Genomic DNA, 24,117 nt, shown 5'->3' with positions numbered 1-24,117 from the left:
GAAAGGTGCCAATTGTGACACCGGAGCGGGAGAGGGTTCCGATCGGCGGAAGTTCCACTTTAGTGTGGAACCCCGCTTTAAGTGCCACAATATCGCAGTCCCGATATAAGTCGCTGAGCACTGCCAATATTAGTAATACAAATACTAATAATTATAATAGTACTAATAAAGAAAAATATCCCATAGTTTGTAGACGCTATTACTTTTGCACAAACCAATCAATATACCCTTGTTGGGATTTGTTTTACCAAAAATATAAATTGATGGTGAAATTAGATTTGTTTACATTTTTTTTATTGGATAGGTTTTATAGCAGAAAGAGATATATATATATATATATATATATATATATATATATATATATATATTTTTTTTTTTTTTTTTTTTTTTTTTTTCAAAAATGATTGGTCTTTTTTTATGTTTATAGTGCAAAATATAAAAACCGCAGAGATGATCAAATACCATCAAAAGAAAGCACTATTTGTGTGAATAAAAAAGGCCTGATCATGAAGGGGGTAAAACCTTCCAGAGCACAAGTGGTTAATTAGCACTACTGAAGTTGCTCCGACTTCAGAAAAGTTTCCTTTACTACTTTAGGGTGACTTCTATCCGACTTCCATTCTCTTCTATGCCATATGTCTATCAAAGTAATACTTAAATCACCAGGAAGTCACCTGGCAAAGTCGCATCGCAAGTCAGGTGACTTTCAGGTTGTGGCATTGTAAACCGAGCCTAACAAATTGAAGCCAAACTCCAGCTCACACTTCATAAGCAGTTACAGCAAATTGTTTTTTCCTCTTGAGATAAAGGTTTTGCATGAATAAATAAAAAGCTGATCATTTTAATCACCCCTGTCAGTGTTAATCACCAGATGAAAGTAGAAGCAAGCCAGCCTAAAAAAATGAAACTAAGCCACCTGTCAAAATCTAAAAATTGCTTTTGGATTTAATACAGCTTGAAGTAGTTGCCACTACTCCAGTGATCTCCACTTACACTGGGCCTGGTCTTAAGCGGCCGTCCTGATACATTCTAAATACAAGCACTCATCCCAGGCACTGCATTTTCTGAATGAATACAAAGCATTTTCTGACTGCATGAGATGGAATACATGATGTCACCACCCCACCTCATCCAATCAGAGAACATTTGGCATTCATTCAGAAAACGCAAGGCATTCTCTGAATGGTGGTGCTGCTGCTGAGCGGCCGACCTCCTGTGTTCAGAATGCTGCAGGGCAGCCGCTCAGTGCAGTACTCGGAAGCAAATGGAGCACTGTCTACTTTAGTGATTTCTAGTGTCCAGGAGGATCCCACAGGTATGGTATTTCCATACAGTAGTTACATTCCAGGCTGGACCAATGCAAATATGTATAGAATATCTATACCAGGGATCCTCAAACTACGGCCCTCCAGCTGTTGCATGAGGCCTTGTAAAACTCTGACATTCAAAGACATGACTAGGCATGATGGGAATTGTAGTTCCTGAACAACTGGAGGGCCGTAGTTTGAAGACCCCTGATCTATACCTTGAATTCTTCTTTAAAGCATACTTGGGCATTTTAAGTGTCACAGTGGAGGAACTTAAACTGGCCATACTTAGAATTACATACAGTAGAATTTAGTTTGAATGTTTGTGCTGAAATTCTGAAAAATCATTTGTTGGAGAATTTGATCTTACCAACATTGAGTCAACCAATTTCGTTCAACAACCTATAACATTTCATCCAGGCGTGCCACTTGAATTCCAGACATAATAAAGAGGTTTCCTTTGTACCTAGAACATGCGCGTTAGGCCCCTTTTACACAATCTGGGCCGATCGGGGTCCGCTTGTCTGTTTTTCAGGTGGACTCGATCGGGCCTCTCATTGACCTCTATGGGGAATTGGTATATAAAAGTATAGCGCTAAATATGATAGTCTGGCTGGAGAGTGCCACGACCACCTAGCTTGCAAAAGTGCAAAGAAATATTTATATAGTAAAACTGGTGACATATACTAGAGTGGTATCAAATATAAAAATACAAAAAAATGTAATATCAAATTCAAAGATACAAAAGATGTGACCAGTGCAAGAAATAAAAAAAACTTAGTATCAAATTTAAAAGATACAAAAAATGTAACCAGTGCAGACATTAACATTTCACATATATAAACCTAGATATAGGCTAGTAGTGAACTTGCACAAAAAAAAATGAATTATTACAACATAAATAAATATAAAACATGCGAAAAAGTCTGTAAGTGAAAAAGTCCAACATGCAAAAATCCCACGTGGTTTGGTTATTCCTCGGGACACCAAGCAATATACATTGACACGCAATCACTAATGTGAGAGTACCATCATCTATAAAGATGTGAGCTTACCAGATAGCTCAGACCTAAAAGAACCTACATTCTATGAGTCAATAGAGCTTAGAAGTGTCAGCTGACAGCATAGGATGCGATTTCTGGAACTGCTTCCCCAAACCTTATAGAAAAGGTCCGTCTCCACACAGGAGTCAAGTTTCAACCGGTAAAATTGAAAAGGATAGAGAAGACCATATATCGTAATTTCATATGACAGCGAAAATGTAATTAAAAAGTAACACACTTACATTTTAAAAGTGTTTCAAGCGCTTGTAAAAAAAAATAAAAAATTGGCGGCAGTGGAGTCCTCCCGAAGCGTTTCGTCACAGTAGACTTTGTCTGGGGTCAGTGACCTCTATGGGGAGGCAGATGTCAGCGGATATGTGTCCACTGACACCCGTCTGGCATCCGATCTGACAAAATCCACTGAAAACAGATGTATAGCCATGTGTTTGTTATTCATCCAGTGGGTCGGATTGGATGAAAACAGGACAGGCTGTCAATTTTCATCCAATCTCACTATAGAGGAGAGCGGGACACTGACAGGTCCATCTCTGCACAGTGAGTGGCGACAGACCCATCATCCGCCTGCTCAGTGGGGATCAACAGAGCGATCCCTGCTAAGCAAGCAGAGTCCATCAAAACAGGTCCGTCCCATGTGAAAGGGGCCTATCAATATGTAGGATTATTCCATAACAAAAATTAAACCATTTGAAATTAGAATTCGGTTTGTTTGAATTTTCTCGTCACTACGGTTAAAAACAAAACTATTTGACCCCACTAGACATTAGAAAATCAAACAAATTTTCCAAAAATGCAAGTTTTCAAACTAAAATTGTACTAGCATATGGCCAGAGATTCACCCTCTGGATCCACACTTGTGAAAGTGGTCATTTGCTGTGGGGTTCCCTGCAATTAGCCGCAGGCGGGAAGTCCCATTGAAAGCAATGGGAGGCTGACAGCTCCCACAGCTATTCACCGCCAATTACATGTAACCATTCATGCAGTGATTACCGGCGAATGATTGGCCGTGGACGCTGACACTGGTGACAGCCGGAAGAAATCAATGTGTGTATGGCCAGCCTCACAAGAAACCTCAGATTTCACTGAAGTGGCTTATACTATTTTTTTATTTTATCAACTGCAGTGCACACTTTGATTTGTTCAGATTTTTCAAAGCTTTGCCTCAACTAAGAAAGAACAATTACCAGTTTGCTCTTTGCACTACTTTCCATGTTTTCTGAGTTTAACTATCAGTTGCAAAAAACTTTCAAGCAGAAATTATACAAGATTACATGGAGACATGTAACAATGTCAGTCAACGGGTATTCTTTCCAAGCTCTCAGGAACCAAATTCTCTTTAGAGAATAACAATCTTTACATCAATGCAAACATGTTTGTCATGTAAAACCCTTTATCCTGCAGGGAGTGGCAAAAAGGAAAATACTTAGCAGAAAGTGCAAACCAGTATGTAGCAACTACTGCACTGTACCACCACACACCATTCTTCACAAAATCAAAGAATGAGGAATCTTTATCTAGACGGAGGAATCTTTTTTTTTTTTTTTTGTTTTTTTTTTTTTTATTTCAGCCCCCTGGCTGAAAAAAAAACAAAAAAACACACACACACACACACACACAAAATCACTTATAGCCAGCTTTACCATTTCCAGCCATTAGATGGAGCTCTAGGACCATTTTCATCAGAATAACAGGCTGAGCTTAGCTGCTTTGATGGGGGAATATTTTTATTTTTTTTTTATACACAGCTGAATAGCTAATCTAGATTATCTCCGTTAAGGAGGATATGGTCTACCCCTACAGGGGCTGGGTAAACAGCATGCATGTAAAGTATGTGGTGCAACTATACTCTGACAATATTCTTTTTGGACCTACAATCTGCATTTGCATGGTCAAACTATTCTATCAATACCTCCAGATCAGGCATGTGCTGCAGGCACAATCTCTCCTATTGGTTCTTATTTTAGCTGAATCCCCATTGGTGTCAGAGGTTACTCTGGCCAGTATTAAAACGAAGGTTGATCTCACATTTACCTTGCTCTTTTGGCCACTATTCAAGACTCTGCCAATCTGAACCGTAGACGACACTGGGCACAGGATTTGGGTGATATTCCGGGTGATACCTAGGATGCCGCCTAAAGCCTGATACACACTAATAGTGTTTTTTAGTTCAACACAAAAAAACTGTCAGCTCAGGTCAGAGGAGCTGTGCTAACAATCCGATGTTCGTACAGCGATCTCCCCTGCTGAGCTTTTGTTCCGACAGGGGATGGCTACGAGTAAGCGCTGTTTGTAGCGTGAAACGCGTCAGTACCTTGTTCTTTTTTTTGTTCCCCTTTGCTGTGATGTGTTGTTCAATGGAGTTTTGCACTTGCATTTGAAGAAATAAAGGCACTTTATTTTTTACTCAATCTGGAGTGCGGCTATCCAGAGTTTTGTTCAGATTTTGCACAGGGGACGGCCCCCCACCAGACACTATGGCCAGCAGTCTCAGCTTTTGACTGAAAGCGCTGATTGGGAAACAGTTGGCTTCTGGTTTTCCAGGCATGCTCATCCAACCAGCTGCCATGCACACAGGCCACGTGTTGGACGGTTTTTATTGAACCGGCCAATGTCACCCGACATTCGGCCTGTGCGTACTAGGCTTTAGAATCAGTACCTATTATTTCCCTCTTTGCTTCTCACAAACTCACGCAATAGTTTCTCTTACACAGAGTCTATAGAAGCACAGTTAAGACATTTCAGTGGCGCAGGTGAGATTCTTCAGATTGCCCAAAATGCAATGTACATAGGGAGATTTTATACATAGGATATGGTGTTGTCTAAAACTGACAAGATATTGGGGAGAGGTCCTACAAACAATCTCCTTGGTGGCCCAACAGGGGATTCCCCAAGACCCACTGATTTACTTGATGGGAGCCTTGGACACTGAACTTTATGAACTTCGAGTTTATATAGTGAACCTGAGACTGCTATATCTGGTGAGAAAGTTAATCGCCCCCTACTGGCTAGCCTCTAAATCTCTGACTAGACAACAATGGGTGGACTACGTCAGCTCTTTATTGAGAGAGCAATTCACTTATCTGCACCACAATACCCAAAACAAATTCCATATCATTTGGCAGGGTTGGTTGGCTGTATCTGGGCCTGCCCTTCCACAACTAGTGAAGGATAGAGACTGTTGTAAGTTTAAAGGCTTCTTTTAGTGCCTATTATAAGAATAATTAGTTCATATCTAAGTGGGTTATATGGCTAAGACAAGGTCCTTTTACCAATCCCAGTGGCCACTTGTATTTGTATTTTGCTCTAGGTCTTTAAGCTTTTATTGACAGTTCGTTGGTAGAGTCGTATAATCAAATCTCACTGAAGAATGTCATTTTTGTTCCTTTTAGGCCTCATGCACACGAGACGCAGGTGAAAACTCTGCTAAAAAAAAGCTGAAACACGCGTTTAGAAATGCGCGTTTTGCTGCGTTTAGCCGCGTTTGCGTTTATAAGCGTTTATAAAGATAACATCATGTAGACCCTCCCCAAGCTCTCAAAGCATGTTTTTTTAACTGTTTCTGCTATTTTGATCAGAGTGAGCAGCAGCAGCATAGAGAGCAGTTGTGCACTTGCATTTGCCTCTCTTTCTGTGGTATATATTTTGAAATGGATCCCATATTGAATATATGTCAGGAAATGCTCCTGATGTTGCTCTTGATGAGACAGCAACGTCGTTGCAAATTTCGTGAGAGGTCCAGAGTCAGAGCTCATCGATATTGGACCCATCCGTTGATGGGACAGCGAATGTCCGTTGGATATTTCACAAGCATGTATGTGCAGCTACGTACCTACCCCTACAAGTTTTTTAATTTTAGCCGGATGTCCATTGTCACATTTGATCTGCTCTTAGAAAAAGTACGACCTGGTCTGACATTCGTGGACACCAATATGAGAAACAGTGTGTCACCAGAGGAACGTCTGTTGGTAACGATCAGGTATGTGTATATATTTATAAAATATATTTATCTATAGATGTACAGATGAATTTTTTTCTCTGTCCTTTATTTAAAAAAAAATAATGTCTATTTATAGCAAATTATCCAATTTTTTAAAATATCTAAAAATTTTCTTGTGGCAATTTTACCCCTAACAGCTAACCCTATCCCTTACACTAACCCTAAACAACCCTAAACAACCCTAACCCTAATCCAACCCTTAATCCTAAACAATAACCCTAACGGATAACCACTTACCATAACACCCAACCCTAATGACCAAATTACATTGCCGCAGATGGTCATAGTTGACTTTGAGGCCATGTATCTCTGATGCAGAAAAGTGCATGACATGACATTGGGGTTCCTGGCAATAAGTTGGGTCACAAAATGTCATTCTCTGATGCAGAAAAGTGCATGACATTTTGCGACCCAACTTTGGGGCCCCCTATCTCAGGGTCACTTGGTGATAGGAACCCCAAATTGAATGAGTTCAGGGGCAGTTGAAAAAAGTGTCCAACTGCATCTGAACACGCGTTTAACTGCGTCTCGTGTGCATGAGGCCTTAAAAATATCAGAACATTGACTACTACCACTGTTCCAACATTAAATACTGTATTCCATGCTTGCTCTTTATATATATTTATATTTATATTTATATTATACACACACACACACAAATATATATCAATTAATTTGTATGGATTAAAGAAAAAAAACAGCATAACGCAAGCGTCCTGTTTACTACAACAGCATAGACATCAGCCATATATATGAGTGGACATCTTGTCTGCTTGTGTTACAGGGGGATTGGTATAACTTTTTAAGATATGCATCTTCAGGACACCATTTATGTTTCTTAGCGTATGTATCTACTTTTTATCTCAATTTTGACAATACAAATACTGAATGTAGCAAGAGAACTCTGAAACTAAAGGCTAATCAGTGTCCTGATCTCTAAACCGAAGCACAATCACTTACTGTACAACAATTACAAAGTTTGTGCCAGATGGTCTTTGCACCAAAACAGGCCTAAGCCACAAGAGATCATAGACCAAATTTTTGGCACCAACAAACAATAATAAGCAAAAAAAAAAAAAAAAATGAATACAAATTCCACACAGCGTAAAACTGATCCTTCACAACCATTATTTGGTGATATTTCATATATGAAAATATCTAGTGGTATAATAGGGTGGCCCCAGTATAGAGGGGACCAAACAAAAAGGTCAGTAGCTGGTCCAGGAGTTGAATGGATCAGCTCCTTGGCTTGGAGTGAAACGTTGTGACATCATCAGTACTTCCTGTGAGCCCCAGTGCTGTACAGGACAGGAAATAGCTGTCCTGTTGTGTCTGGGGCTTAGAACTCCTTAAAAACAAAATTTTAAAGAAAACCAGTTTCTAAAACAATGCTAGAACACATATTTTAACATCTTTTTAATACCATGCTAATAATTAACAGCAGCAAATTTACAAACACACATTGTGCTGCCCTCTGGACATGTCAGGGTTGCAGGCTAAATACCATCACACTAGGCACAGCCAAGGTCAGGATGATCCTTTAAAAAGGGCAAAGCACAGACAATTATTTTTGGAGTGTCTGACTCAGAGATCAGATAATTTCCATAGCAGTAATATTCTCACATTCGGATGTTGATACAAAAAAAATGAGGTTATACTTATATTTTTTTTTATTTGCTTAAAATAGGTGTGGCAAACTCAATTTAATTGTGGGCCACATCAGCATTATGGTTGACCAAGGGCCAGTTGCATCTGAAAGACTATTATCAATTTATGCAGGGTTTTTTTTTCTCCTCAGAAAATAGGCGCAGGAATTCAACCACTTCCCTACCAAACCACATCTAATGGTGGCTGTGGCCAAATTGCCCTTACAGTGGGAGGATCAGCAGATTTCAGGGATGGGCTATGTGCATTGTGCAAGGTTCAGTACATACAGAGTGCGAGGGCGTCATGAAATGGCCTAAAGGGCCGAATTTGGCCCAGTCTATTTTTTTTTACCATGTTCAGTACAATTTTATTGAAAAAATTAGAAGTTTTAATACACAAAATATCAAAACACCAGACATATGCCCCGACAATCTGGGGCAAGTGCACAAGGAAAACATAAAAAAAACAGCAGCATAGAAAACAGACAAAATTAAGTGGATTGGGCATAAAACAAACAATAATAAGAGACATAGAACAATTTTACAAAACAGGGACATTCCCAAGGGGCCGGTAAGATTGGTACAAAAGATAAATGGGCCAGCATACAGGAGCCTGAACAAGAACTCCATGACTAGTGCCAAAATACGATCCGTGCGATCATGACCAGCAGCAATAGATAAACCGTCTATAAACAATGTTGAAACCGCCATATTTCCATCCCCACCAAGCTTATAAGCCATATATAAAAAACCAGTACCAAACTAACCAAAGAAGGGGTGCAGGCTAAAGAGAAAAGGGCAGAATGGAGAAAGGAGATATGAAGAAGAATAGGCAAGAAAGAAAAAGCCCAAGGAGGACGCCCTCGGGCACAGAAGGGCTCCACCAATTGGACCAGAGAGGCTAGTCGTCCATTTTTTTTTTTTTTTTTTTTTTTAATTAACCTTTATACGTATGGATATCATCAATCTGAATGTCTGCTGCAACTAGACACAGGCCATGTTTCAAATCATTTCATACATCACAATGCATTCAATGACTGTATACATTTCTATTTAGCAGGATAAAACGGTGTAGTAGTAGACGGCATATTCCACTTCTTAACATAATCTGACTGACGTTCAGCACGGCATTCAATGCAGAAATCAATAATGAGAAGGACTATATAAAAACAAAACAGCACAACTGTCATATGTGCAATGTACCAAACAAAATGCCAAGCTTGGGCCCTTTATTAGCATTAATACTGAATACCTTTCTGCTTTATTTAGTAAAAGAATGAAAAATACACTCGGACTGGTACTATTAGGACACGTCTAGTTCTTCTATCAAGTAATTAACTACATTTGCATCCATCTGATGAAAGAATGTATGCAAATCTCTCACAAAAAGAGGATGCTCCAAAGTGATCAAAGCAAAAATCTTCCCTTTGGTCCTCTTGTGATAAACACAATATTAGCATTTACTGCCAATCAGATCTAAATTTACATCTTTAAAACCAGAGACAAGACTTGACAATGTATAACTGGTAGTTAATCAATTCAATGGCTCCTATGAGCACACTGGGCCTCACTTCAAGGGAACCTGTCACCAAGTGAAGTGTGAAAAGTCTGCTCTGCTCACAATCACAGGTTGCTTACAATTTCTGCAGCAGGGAAACAAACTGTTCAGCTTCACCCGAGAGATTCATTGCTTTAAAAGTATATGCTGCCAAGATATTAGAGAATAGCTGCTTCCATCCCTCATTTATCGTTAATATATTTTGAATAATAGCAATTAAAAAAAAAAAAAATTGAGTTGATATCCTTCAGAGTCCGGGGAGATGGGGTGTTTATTACCCAAGAAAATTTGGAGTTGGGCTCTAATTTGCAGAAAAGCGACTGTTCTGGCAAAACATAAAAAACAACTTAACATAATAATGATTTATTCAGAGCTGAACTCCAAGCAGACACAAACAAATCATTGCATCTCTGTACTCATTAGGCCTCATGTACATTGCTGCTGGTAAACGGACGTTTAGGAGCAGTTGGGCATTTTTTCAGCTGCCCCTGAACTCTCCTCTAGTATCTTATCAGTACATGTACAGATGGTCGTTTAGGCCCCTTTCACACTGGGGCGGTGCGGGTGTCGGCGGTAAAGCGCCGCTATTTTTAGTGGCGATTTACCGACGTTTTAGCGGCAGTATGCAGCCACTAGCGGGGCGGTTTTAACCCCCGCTAGCGGCCAAAAAGGGCTTAAAACCGCCCTCAAAGCGACGCTGCAGGGGGCGCTTTGCCGGCGGTATAGCCACGCTGCCTCATTGATTTCAATGGGTAGGAGCGGTGAATACACCGCTCCTTTAACTGCTCCAACGATGCGGCTTGCAGGACTTTTTTCACCGTCCTGCCAGCGCACCGCTCCAGTGTGAAAGCCCTCCGGCTTTCACACTGGAGTGAAAGGGGCCGTTTTTTTCAGGCGCTACACAGGCGCCATTTTTAGCGCTGTAGCGCCTGAAAACCGCACCAGTGTGAAAGGGGCCTTATAGTTGTTTCTAGGAAGTTAAGTTTAGAAGCATTTTTTGTAACAAAAAAAATGGGTTCAGACGGATGTTCAGAGGCATTTGAAACGCCAAATGCCTGTAACAGCTTTTAAATGCTACTAAACGCAATAACTCTCATTTAGCAGTGTTTCGTTTTAACCAAAAAATATATAAAAAAAAAAAATTCAACCGCTTCGAGATGCAAGCGCGGCATGTAAACGCGGCTAAATGGCCATTTTTAGATGCCAGTTTCTAGCTGTCAAGTTAAATCATTGAGGAGAGGTCGAACGTTGTCCCGTGTACATGAAGCCTTAATACAGCAATAAATGTAAGAGCATTGTGTGTATCAGAATTTGACCTGGTATCAGTGTCTTGTAGTAACTGTAGAGCTGAAATCCGAGAGAGGAAAGAAGCTCAAATAGCTCATCAGGTGTGTTGCAATGCAAGGAGCATTCTGGCAGGAGGAGAGAGCATAGTGATCAAGTGATGAGCTCACCAGTCTCCTGCTTTATCTTTTACTGTCCAATCACAGGGCAAGGGTGAGGAGACCTGTAAGTGAAAATGAATCGCTACTGCTTGGAAAAGCCCAGTGATTGACCTAGCTTTAATGAAATGAAAAAAAACTTACCTGGATTATGCTCCACGAAAAAACGGTTAGTGTCTATGAGGTAAACAATCCCTATTTGAAAAAGTTTGGACCCCTGGCTTTCTTATCTACAGGTGCCGAACACTCAGGTTTAGCATTGGGTTACAGCTGACGGACTCTTGGACAGGTGTGGTCTCACTCCTCTACTATCTTTTCTTAATTTCTTCCTTCCCCCCTTTGCTTTTTTCTATGCCTTTACTTTACAGGTCTTTTAGTTGGTTCATTTGTTTTGAAACTTAGAGCTTCTGTCTAGGCTTTACAAGTGGTAATAAAGCTTTAAAAATGTCACCGACATATATATTTTATGCCAAGTACATGTTATTCTCAGGTTAAAGCGGGAGTCCACCGGGACTCCGCGTTTTTTTTTTTTTTTTTTAAAAGCCAGCAGCTACAAATACTGCAGCTGCTGACTTTTAAATAGTGACACTTACCTGTCCAGCGCGCCCGCGATGTCGGCACCCGAAGCCGATCGCTCGCTCGTGCCGCCGCCATCTTGGGTATGGGAATCAGGAAATGGAGCCTTTCGGCTTCATTTCCCGGTTCCCTACTGCGCATGCGCGAGCCGCGCGGCGCAATCCGGACGGTCCCCGCTGCCTCTGGAAGCTGTGTGTTTCCCAGCAGGCAGCGGGGCACTTGCTGAAGGGGGCGGGCGCTTGCGGAAAGGGGCGTAACGTACGCCCCTTTCCGCAGAGAGCTAGCCCGGAAGTGGGTGCAGTTACCTGGATTATCCAGGTAACTGCACCCCCCTCCCCCCTGAAAGGTGCCGATTGTGGCGCCGGAGGGGGGGGGGGATTCCGATGAGCGGAGGTCCATTTTAGGGTGGACCTCCGCTTTAAGACACAGTGGGGGTTATTTACGAAAGGCAAATCCACTTCGCACTGCAAGTGCACTTAGAAGTGCAGTCACTCTAAATCTAAGGCGGAGAAATGAGGAGAAGCTCTGCTGATTTTATCATCCAATCATGTGCAAGCTAAAATGCTGTTTTTTTTATTTTCCTTGTATGTCCCCCTCGGATTTACAGCAACTTTAATTCCAAGTGCACTTTCAGTGTAAAGTGGATTTTCCTTTAGTAAATAACCCCCAATGTTTAGTGCTAAATGACTTGCTGGTCATTATGTTTGTTATATTATTATTCTAATAATGCAGTATTTATATAGCGCCGACAGTTTGCGCAGCGCTTAACAAAATAGAGGCAGACATTACAGTTACATTACAATTTGGTACAAGAGGAATCAGAGGGCCCTGCTCATTAGAGCTTACAATTTAAAAAGGAAGGGTCAATTTATACAAAAGGTGATAGCTGTGGGGATGAGCTGATGGAGGAAGTAAAACAGAGCATTAGTTATAAGCAGGATAGGCTTCTTTAAAGAGAAGGGTTTTCAGGGATCGTCTAAAGATGGATAGATTAGGGGACAGTCGGACAGATTGGGGTAGGGAGACCCAAGGGATGGGAGAAGCTCTGGAGAAATCCTGGAGGCGAGCATGGGAGGAGGTGACAAGGGAGCTAGAGAGCAGGAGGTCTTGGGATGACCGAAGAGAGCGGCTCGGTTGGTATTTTGGGACTAGGTTAGTGATGTAACTGGGGGCAGAGTTATGAATGGCTTTGTAAATTATTGTTAGTACTTTGAATTTTATTCGTTGGGCAAGTAGAAGCCAGTGGAGTGATTGGCAGAGAGGGGTGGAGGACACTGAATGGTTGGGAAGGTGGATGAGTCTGGCAGCGGCATTTATTATGGACTGAAAGGGGGATGTCTATGTAAAGATAATCCAATGAGGAGGGAGTTTGCAGTAGTCGAGAGATAACAAGGGAGTGAATTAGAAGCTTTATGGTGTCTTTAGTTAAAAAGGGGCGTATTATAAAAGTCAGCAGCTACAAAAAGTGTAGCTGCTGACTTTTAATAAACAGACACTCACCTGTCCCACGGTCCAACAATGGGGGCGCACAAAGCCTCGCTCCTCTTCCTGGCGCCAACATTGTAACTGTGGGTGCCTGGCTGTGGCCTCATAGCTGGGTGCACGCTGCGTGTTGTGAATTGCCGGGCAATCTAATGGGACCTGTGATGTATCCCAGAAGATTGCAGGGAGGGAGGGGCTGGAGGTGAACTTCCTTCCAGCGCCACGGTGCCAGGGGAGGAAATGGGAGCTAGGCGTCTGTCAAAACTGGATACCCATGCCCCACAAAAAATGACATGCCAAATGTGGCATGTCAGGGGGTCACTAGTAGTTAAAGTGAAAGTAAAATTTTGGGGTGGAACTGCGCTTTAAACTTTAAAGTTAATTTTGTTATTTTGGAAACTAAATAAAAAGATTGACACGGAAAATTAAACTGCAGCAGAGAATATGTCTCTTCATAGTTACATATTTGGCAAGGTTGAAAAAAAGACAACAGTCCATTCAATTCAACTAGAGTGTATGGGTGTATGTGTAAAAAATTAATTTCCCACATCCCCATATATTGTTTTCGCTAAGATGCAAGAGTCTTTTAAAACTATCCAAACTTCCTGCCTACACCACATATTGTGGAAGGGAGTTCCACATCCGTAGCAGCCTGACAGTGAAAAACCATCTACACAGCTTATGGTTAAACCGCTTTTCTTCCAGTCTCATTGTGAGGCCCTGTGTCCTCTAATGGCACGCACACACGATCAGACTATCCGGCGGAGTTAGTCTAGCGGACAAACCGCCGTACTGTCCGAATGAGCGGACCTGCCCACACAGGGGACTTTTCCAGCAGACTAGGTCCGCCGGACTATCCGCCATATAGTCCGCCAGACTTTTGAAATGAACGGACCACACACACGGAGGAAAGTCCGTTCATTTTGAGCGTGGCTCTAGGTAGCCTGGACTAGCGAAGGAAGCGTCGCTGGCCCCATCACCTGGTATGGACTTAAAGGGGAAGCCCCACGCTGAAAAAACGGCGTGGGGGTCCCCCCCCAGGTCCATATCAGACCCTTATCCGAGCACACTACCCGGCCGGTCAGGAAAGGGGGTGGGGACGAGCGAGCACCCCCCCCCCTCCTGAGCCGTACCAGGCCACGTGCCCTCAACATGAGGGGGTGCTTTGGAGAAGGGGGGCCTCGCGGCCCCCCCACCCCAAAGCACCTTTTTCCCATGTTGATGAGGACAAGGGCCTCTTCCCGACGACCCTGGCCGTTGGTTGTGGGGGTCTGTGGGCGGGGGGCTTATCGGAATCCGGGAGCCCCCTAGATCCCGGCCCCCCCACCCTATGTGAATAAGTATGGGGTACAATGTACCCCTACCCATTCACCTGTAGGAAAAAAAAAAAAACACAACACACAAGGGTTAAAATAGTTTATTACACGGCGTAGGGCTTCCCCTTTAAGTGCATACCAGGTGACGGGGCCAGCGACGCTTCCTTCGCTGGTCCCGGCTACCCGGAGCCACGCTCAAAATGAGCGGACTTTTCTCCGGGCGGGAAAAGTCCGTTCATTTCAAAAGTACAGCTTTTTTGAGCGCAAAACTACTTTCTTAGTCCGCCGGACTTTTGGGTAAAAAAAAAGTCCGCCGGAGCCCACACACGGGCAGATTGTCCGGCGGACTCAAGTCCACCGGATTGTTTGATCGTGTGTACGCGGCTTTACACTCCATGGGACTGAAAAGTTTCAAACTTATGCTGGAACCACCATTGGGATATTTGTATATTGCCATCATATCTCATTTGAGGCGTCTCTTCACCATGTCACACTATGCAGTAGCAACAAAATTGCTCTCATTAGTGATTTTGATGCTAAGACAAACAAATTGCAGTTATTAAAGGTCTGCGTCACTTGACTGGGCGATTGACTTCTTATGCCGAGTACACACGGCCGGAATTTCAGATGGAAACAGTCCGATGGGAGCTTTTCATCGGATTTTCCAACCGTGTGTATGCCCATCGGTCTTTTTCTGTTGGCATTTCCGACAGTCTTTAGATTGAGAGCCTGTTCTTAATTTTTCTGACGGAAAACCTATCTATCGAATTTTTCGATCATGCAATTCCGACACGTAAAATTCCGACGCATACTTGGAAACAATTCGACGCATGCTCGGAAGCATTAAACTTCCCTTTTATAGTGCCGAACGTGTTGTATGTCGCAGTGTTATTGACTGTCGGAATTTGGTGAGACCGTGTGTGGGCAAGACAGTTTCAGCGACGCTTTGAAAATTTTTGCAGGTTACCAGTTTAGGAGTTACAGAGGAGGTGCTAGAATTGTTGGCCACGCTCTAACGCACGTGGTGATACCTCACATGTGTGATCTGAACGGCGTTTACATATGTGGGTGGGACTTACATTTGCGTTCGTTTCTGAACACGAGCTACCGGGACAGGGGCATTTTAATTTATTTATTTTACTTAATTTTTTTATTTTTACACTTTTTATTTTATTTTTTGTTGATCACTTTTATTCCTATTACAAGGAATGTAAACATCCCTTGTAATAGGAATCTATATGACAGGTCCTCTTTATGGAGAGATACGGGTTCAATAAGAGCCCACATCCCTCCTCCAGGCTGGAAAGCATGAGATTGTGAAAAAAAAAAAATCACGGATCTCATGCTGACAGCCGCAATTGTGGCTTTGTTTACTTCCGGGCTTACTTACTAACTTACTAACGTCGCACCTGAACCTCCGACGGTCATAGAGATGACTGGTGACCATCTGGTCACTGTAGCTACAGGCATCATTCAGATATCCCCTCACAAACTCAAAGCCATCATATGACGCCCTAAGGTATTGAAGTGGTTAATGAATTAAAAAAAAAAACATTGTGTTCATCTACAGCAATAAATCTGTAGCCAGTTCCTGTCATAGAAAATAAGCAGAAAGATCTGAATCTGCCACAATTTTCTGCTGCAACGCTGCTAGTTTTACATGGTGCTAAGGCAGGGTTTACGCATATGGTAACACGCATTATGTAAGAGAAGCCCATTCATTTTCAATGACCCACTAAAACTCCCCAATTTGTCAAAAAACATACCTGACCCTCTTCCTGAGAACATAATGTTCTGGTGCTGAGTTGCTGCATGCTATAGCACTGGTGCATTGTGTTAGAGCTTTTGGGTTGACATTGAAAATGAATGGCACCAAGATGCACCAACGCATATAATATGCATTACCACAGTGAAAGTGTCCCACAGCCATAGGCAGCTTAGACATGTCCGGTGCGAAATTCAGTTTTCACAGCAAAATTTCCAAAGCAGCTGTTCAGTGGTTCAGCTGCCGTTCAAATGCAAATTTTTGGAGTGGGTGGCAACCAGCATCTTTAACATTAGCTGGTTGTTAAAAAGCAGGCCGGGAAGCGGGCCGACACGACAACGGATGACTCATCATCTGTCAGCAGGGTTCCTCGCTGACAGCTGAATGTAAAAAATAAACATTGCTGGCAAAAAACAAAAATGCGAAAAAAAGGCATGGGTGTCCCCTCCTAATCCATATCAGGCCCTTTCGGGTCTGATATGAATTTTAATGGAAACAACATGCAAAAAAAAAAATTATTTGTGCAATATACTCTGGCATTACCCCACTATATGTGTGTGTGGTCTCATTCACAAAGTGGAAATACACAGTCACTAAAAAACAAAACAAAAAAACTCATCCAATTGAAAGAGACAATTTTTGTTTGTTACTAGCAAGATCCTGAACTATCCATCTATGGCCACCAAACACTCTTCATGCAGAACCTGTCAGTTGGCTCTCATTTTATGGTGTTCACAGTATCTCCAGAAAACAAGCAAGCAGGTATCTGGAATAAGATTTGTTGCATTTTCTAACTATACGAAGCAGATGGAGAAGGAAGGTACAAACAAAGCAGGTGTTACCCGTTAATTTGTAACTGAAGTAAACATTGAGTAGTAATTACGACCTCAGTAAATCAAACAGTAGCTATGCAGAAGTAAAGATGTTTAGTGTTGCCCATCTGCTGGAGTTTATATTCCAATGTCTTTCTATTAATATGTAACTTTATTATACACATCGAAGGTTAAACAGTGTTACGAATGTGCTAAAAATGTAGACGCTGCTTGTAGGTGTTAAGACACCATGATCGATAAACTACAGTGAGAGAAAAAAAAAGGTATATAACACGCACCTTCATTTTAAGCGGGAAGTTTCAGGGGGAAAAAACTTACATTTTAAATGAAGAACTTTGAAGTAAAATTATGGTCACAGCTCATCAATGCAGCCTCACCAGTGCCCATCTGCAGGCACTAAATTGCCCAACAATGCACCCAGCTCAGTGCCCATCTGCAGCCATTAAATTGCCCAACAGTGCAGCCTATTCAGTGCCCATCTGCAGCCTCACCTTTCCCATCATTGCAGCCTCACCAGTGTTGGATTATCCCTGTTGTCTCTGAGGGAAGAGGAGGAGCGAGCGCCGTGGAATTACACAGAGCTGCGATCTCCTGTGTACCCGATGCTCCGCCACTCACAGCCACGCCTCCTGGCCCTGCTCATATGATAGACAGAACAGTGACCCAATGCAGGGCCAGGAGGCGTGGCTTCGAGTGACGGAGCGCCAGGTACACAGGAGATCGAGGCTCTATGTAATTCAGCGGCGCTCGCTCCTACTCTTCCCTCGGAGACAGCAGGGATCGGTGTATAACACGCACACACACACTATTTCCCCCCGATTTTCAGGGGGAAAAGTGTGTCTGAAAAAATCCCTCCTGAGAGGTGGCCAACTACAATAAACGTCTGACCTCTGATTGCCAACAAGGGTTTTGCCACCAAGTACTAAGTCATGTTTTGCGAAGGGGTCAAATACTTATTTCACTCATTAAAATGCAAATCAATTTATAACTTTTTTTAAATGCGTTTTTCTGGATATTTTTGTTGTTATTCTGCCTCTCACTGTTAAATGAAACCTACAATTAAAATTATAGAATGATCATTTCTTTGTCAGTGGGCAAAAGTATAAAATCATCATGGGATCAAATTGTTTTTTCCCCTCACTGTACGTTGTCACAAACGTAAATGTCACAATAGCTAGGCCTGCTTTTATCCACATAAAGAAGCACGACAATCTGCTTACATAGTAGGAGCCGGGTCTAGGTGATGTGCTGGAGTTCAGTGCATCTATCTTAATATCTGGAAGCCTGAGCACATGTGCTGAGTTGGCCGTCAGGCGTGGAACCATCAGAACTCAGTGAGCTGCAGCAGCTGGAAGGAAAAGGAACACATATATCAATTAGTGAGGACATGTGCCACATTCAAAGCACTGACACCAAGACCTAGCCTGAGCATTCACATATATATAAAGTCCTATATAAAGTCCTTAAAGCAGTATTAAACCCAAAACACGTATATTATAGCAGCTTAAAGCGGTGTTCCAGCCAAAATTTCTTATTTTTTTAAAAAAAGTCAGCAGCTGCAAACACTGTAGCTGCTGACTTTTAATAAGGACACTTACCGATCCAGGGATCCCACGATGTCGGCACCCTGAAGCCGATCCATCCATCGGATCGGGTGCAGGCGCTGCCATTCCAACTAAGGAAAACTGTCAGTGGAGGTTTGCGGCTTCACTGCCGGTTTCCAACTGTGCATGCGCGAGTCGCACAGCGTTTTGTGAATGGCCAGCTTGCCTTCTGGGACACGTGCGCGCACGCGCACACACACACACACACGCGCGCACGCACACACACGCGCGCACACGCACACACGCGCGCACACACGCACGCGCACAAACGCGCACGCACACGCACGCGCACAAACGCGCACGCACACGCACGTCCCAGAAGACAACAGGGGGCCCACCGCAGAAGAGGATGTGATGTTCTCGGCCCGGCTGGATGGGAAGTACTCTTAGTACTTCCAAAAAATTTTAGTTAGAAAGTAAAAAAAATATCCAAAAACCAGGGGTAGGGAGGTGGTCTTTCATTTAAGACCATTTCTCAAAATTGGGTGGAACTCCACTTTAATACTGCTTAAAGGGTAATAGCAAATAAAATATATAAATAATATAGCGTACACAATTGCGACACAAGTCATATTGTAATTTAATGTAATTAAATATTACCTTTCCTTTTTCAAACTGCAGCTGCTGTAATTTTATGAAAATGCAATGCAATATGGCTACCTGGAGTTGTTCTGTACACATATGTGTACTGACCACTCCCCAGAAACAATTTCCTGCTTGTGTGATTGGCTCACCATTTTTCCCAGAAATCTGCCTAAGATACAAGTCAGATTTCAGGCACCACACCCCCCCCCCCCCCCCCCCGCAACTAAAATGTAATTTTTGGTGGGATGCTCTCAATAGGAACACGTCTAAAGGGATGCAGGCCCAGCAGATTGCCTCATTAGTGCTCTGCAGCTGCACAGCTGATTGATAATTATGAAACCACTCCCATTAGACCTACTCAGCACAGAGGAACAAGCAGTGATTTCTTCAGAATATAAAAAAAAAAAAAAATGGTAAAAATCTGCAACAAATATTGTTATAATCCTTGCAATGTACATATATCTCACCCAGAGGGGAAAGTCCAAATCCAGGACCACACTAGCCCGCACCGTGCATTCCAGTTGTGGGTATCGAAACGATTTTCGCAGTCACCAGACGCTGAATCACACTGCTCTTGCGAGAGGTGCAACATTCTGGATGGCATACCCCCCAGCCAGCAGCACGCAGGAACAAAAAGACCCTGCGGCTGCATTTTTAAAAAGGTGCATGCACTTTACACGCTTGTATACTGCTAAAACTGTGAGTGTAATATTGACGCCTATGTGTTTTAATAAAAGTTTTTTGTGGATTACGCTATGGGACCTTTTCTGTTTTTTCTGTCCTAATAACCATTCATTAATGTGGCTGGGATGAGAGACATCTAAGGAGGAGGTACTCGGATCCGAGTTATCAGTGATTGTATTCCGGCATAAAGACCCGGGCTGGGGGATAGGTTACAGGCACGTTTGATCTTCTTAAAAAGAGATCTGGCTAGCTGGTAAGCCTCAGTAGATCTATTGGTGGAGGATTTTCTCCTTAGTGCATCTTTTTCACATCTTGAGGGTGTTGTGTGCGGTGTCACCTAAGAGGATTGAAGATCTATCTCCGTATCCCCGTTTTTTCCATTATAATTTTTTTTTTTATTATATATTTTTTTCATCTTAGTTGCGAACTTTCTATATATCTGTGGACTACGTGCACTTGTTTTTCATTATTGTTTTTTTTTTTTTCATTTAAGTTTATAATTTATTCACACAGCTTATTGTATGTGGGAAATTAATGTGTTTTTGATTTAGCACTAATTTTTGCATGGTAGTAGTGATTTTAGTATAATTCCTAATATCTACTGTTATATGAGTGTACATCACGTACCCTTATGGTTTTTCAGCACAGCTTCTTTTTTGATTAGCTCTATATCATTACTGTGCTTGTCACAGATATCACTGCTCCACAGTTAGCAAGGGGACCACTCAAACTGTAGGCAGGGACAGGCTTTTCTACTCAGGCTATGGCTGCATGGAATGCATTTACCAAATTTTAATTTAGATTTCAATTGTGCTTTTAATCTAAAAATAGAGTGCGGAGGGAGGGCTATAATCCCTGGCAGTTAATTTTTCGCCATCTAGGTCCCACTGGGAAAAGTTCCCACTACTTCTTGCCCCACAGCCACAACAGAAGTGCACCAGAACCAATATCCCCATTGGAAGATTTCCCCTCTTTTAGCCCCCCCGGTAACACCGTTGAGACTTGTTATGTGACTTCGCAGGTCCAAATCACATGACAAGTCATGCCCTATTGTCGGCAATGGAATGGTTTAAAATCGGTGCGATGCCGACTTTGTGGTGCTACACCAAATTTGAAAAAGGAGTTCCTGCACTATTTTGCTGACTTCAGGTGCAACTTGCAGAGACATCTGTGCATGAAATCGATTTCATGTGAAGCCACACGATTTCAAAGTGGGATTTGGTGTGACCAGGGGCTTACTGTTCTGCTAACAACTCAACATTTGGGATTTTCATTCCCTTTTAATGGCAATGATAATGGTAAATAGGACAAATAGAGAGGGTGCACTTGGGCACAGACACTAATAAAACCTGGCAGGTGTTTTAATCCATCTCCACTCTATCTGAATCCAAAAAAGAAGTTTTGCCTTTATTTAAACTAAGATTTTATATGAGGAAATTAAAATATCTATTTCCAAACTGGACACTGTAAATGTGTAAATAAATAAAAACCTAGTTTCAGTTTAAGATGCCAAAATACAAGAACCTTCACCCTCCAGCTGAATTTTGGTGTGCTGGTTCCCTGGAACCTGCATGCAGTCCTGCTGGACTATCCCTCCATCTACTGGCATTATTTACCACTTACCATCTTCGGCTTCTAAAGTGATAAAACAAGGCCGGCAGTAGTCACTGTATGAAGAGAACAGATGGTGACATCTCTAGTGCACCAGATTCTTTTCCCCGGGGATAACTTGTTGCAGGTCTATGACGGTCTATGAAGACTCGTCTATGTTCTGCCGTTCACCCTGGAGTGCTACAGAACTGTTTATTGTCTAGAGTAGACCATATTTTGAAAGCCATCCCTTTCAACAGACTGTAATAATGTGCACAGAAGAAACATTATTAAAACAATATAGTTGCGGATGCCATTTCTGGATGGTTCTGTAATAACTTTTGGTTAAAGTCCACATATGCATTTTTACCTTTTTATAATAAATCTAAATCTCTAACCTGGAAGCTGTACATGATCTTTTCAAAGGGTTTATAAACCAGAAAAGGCAGCACTGCCACCTGCAGGACACAGGCAGATTTGCAAATATGATTTTGCTTTAAATATCTAGAGTTAGCTGCGGCTTACTGGAAGTGATTAATAAGTTTTATACATAAAGACTAACACAGCAATTTTTACTTTGTTTTCAAGCCTTTTGGAAGCGGCCCATCTATACAGAGAACAAAGTTTGCACAAGAAGACAATATGAAAAAATGTAGCAATACAAGCCATCAAGACTATCCCTAAGGCTCGGTTGACACTAGGGCGACTTGTCAGGTGACTTAGTTGCCCGACAAGTCGCGTTCCATTCAGTGCAATGGAACCGTTCTAATCGGAGTGACTCAAGTCGCTCTGACACAGAAAAAGATTCCTACATTCCTTGGGGGGCGACTTTAGAGTGGCTTGCACTGACTTCTATTGAAGTCGTTTGCAAGACGTGCTAAAGTTGCGCTGTGCAGGGCGGCTTCAGAGTCGGGCGACTTTGAAGCCGCACCAGTGTGAACCAAACAGAGCCTTACCGTACCTTATACAACCAATACAATCCACTCATAACCTCTTTACATATGTGCATGTCACTTGCCATATTTTCTCAGTGTAGCCATGTTTTTGTCTAGAACAGGCTTTCTCAACTCTTGTGTGTAATTTGGTATTCTTTGCAAAGAGAAGTTTCAACTTATTTACTAAGCTCTGGAGAAAAATTCCACTGCAGAGTGCAACTACACATGAAAAGTAATTGCCTTTAGTAAATCAACCCCAATTTGTGTGAACAGCCACAGTCAGCAGTGGCGCCTGTCAGATTTGTACACTGTATAAATCAATGGCTGCTACCGTCGCCGTTCACATGCAATTGCTCATCTGAACATCTACATAGAGATAGCGCCCCCGACTGATCCTGGACTAAGACTGTTTGCATCCAGAGACAGCATTTCACCAGCATTTCTCACAGCATGCAAACTGGCTGCAGCTAAATGGACAGTTTATATACGATCATAGCACAGAGAATCTCAATTCTGAGGTGGCACGGCAAACAATCTTGTCTGTAACAACCCAAAAAGATTTGGAGGGTATGAAATTGAATTCTAGAAAAAGGGAAATGACTCAGTGTCAAATGCATATTGCATGTAATAAACCAAGCATTTTTGGTGGTGTTCTGTCAAATTAGCCAACTCGTCAGTAATTGGAGATTGAAAAATTGTTGTTTGGACACAACACCAGCAACCGAATACAGTCCGGTACAGGAAGATTTTGCCGTCTCGACACCAACTAACGAGGACAAAGTTGTTGCCACCTCCGAGGCGGCCATTTTGTTGGTTAGTATCGTTGTGAGTAACAATCTCTGCTCATAATATAAAGTGGACTGTATTTGCTTGCCAGTGTTGTGTCCAAATAGCAATTTGTCAAAATATCCAATTACTGACGGTTTAAAGAAACCACAAGCGAGATGATTGAAGTTTTTGAGGAGTTGGCTTATTTGATAGAACATCTAACATCCAGAGATTTCTAACCACATTACAAGCCATTCTCAAACTCTCTACAGCAGGGGTACTCAACCTTTTGAAGAACGAGGGCCAATTAAGTGATCTGGTAACCAGTCATGGGCCACAATAAAATGAAATGGTTCTTAATTTCAGAATTTTCTTTATTTTGAATAGCATAATAATTATTCTCCTCCTGCAGCCGCTGAATGCCAGCAGGAGGGAGAGGAGGATAAGCCAGCCTTCAGCGGTTGCAGGAGGAAAACAGAGGACTGGTTCCTGTATATGCCACCCTCACAACCCCCCCTGTCAAATTGTAAAGCTGAATGTGACAGGGAGGCTGTATAGGCCTCATGGAAAATGGGGCGGGGTCACCATTGGGACCCCTGAAATTACACCAGCGGTTAAGGGTGTATGGTGAAAACACATCTCAACTATGAGGTTTTACCGCCTCCTAAAGTGCAAATGTAATCAAGCCCTTACTGTCCTGAGCCCACTATAAAGCTGCTTTTACACTGATGTGCTGCATTTTACCTACACCGTGTGTGCAGCACAGTGCACTTGTGGCTTTCCTGTGAGAGTTAGCTGCACTTTACAGGCACTTTCACACTGGAGTGGTGCTGGCTTTAGCGGTAAAGTGGCGATAGTTTTAGCAGCAATTTACCACTATTATATCAGCACTTTTAACCCCCGCTAGAAGCAGAAGAAAGAGTTAAAACCACCAGTGTTGCTGTGCTGCTAAAGCGCTTTGCAGGGCC

The 24,117-nt window shown here is 42.4% G+C and overlaps 1 protein-coding gene across 1 annotated transcript in view; it reads right to left on the bottom strand.

Annotated features, from left to right (window-relative positions):
- Positions 1 to 24,117, bottom strand: part of FRYL (FRY like transcription coactivator) — a 471,518-nt gene that overhangs the window by 321,004 nt on the left and 126,397 nt on the right. Inside the window, exon 3 of the mRNA XM_077477518.1 lies at positions 18,204 to 18,331. The gene's annotated coding sequence lies outside the window, so the exon portion shown is untranslated. The remainder of the gene's footprint in view (positions 1 to 18,203; positions 18,332 to 24,117) is intronic.

The sequence above is a fragment of the Lithobates pipiens genome, unplaced genomic scaffold (genome assembly GCF_037356315.1).
Source record: "Lithobates pipiens isolate NorthernLeopardFrog02 unplaced genomic scaffold, aLitPip1_a1.2 Scaffold_13, whole genome shotgun sequence".
NCBI classification, from domain to species: domain Eukaryota; kingdom Metazoa; phylum Chordata; class Amphibia; order Anura; family Ranidae; genus Lithobates; species Lithobates pipiens.
This window is presented reverse-complemented; position numbering and strand designations above follow the sequence as displayed.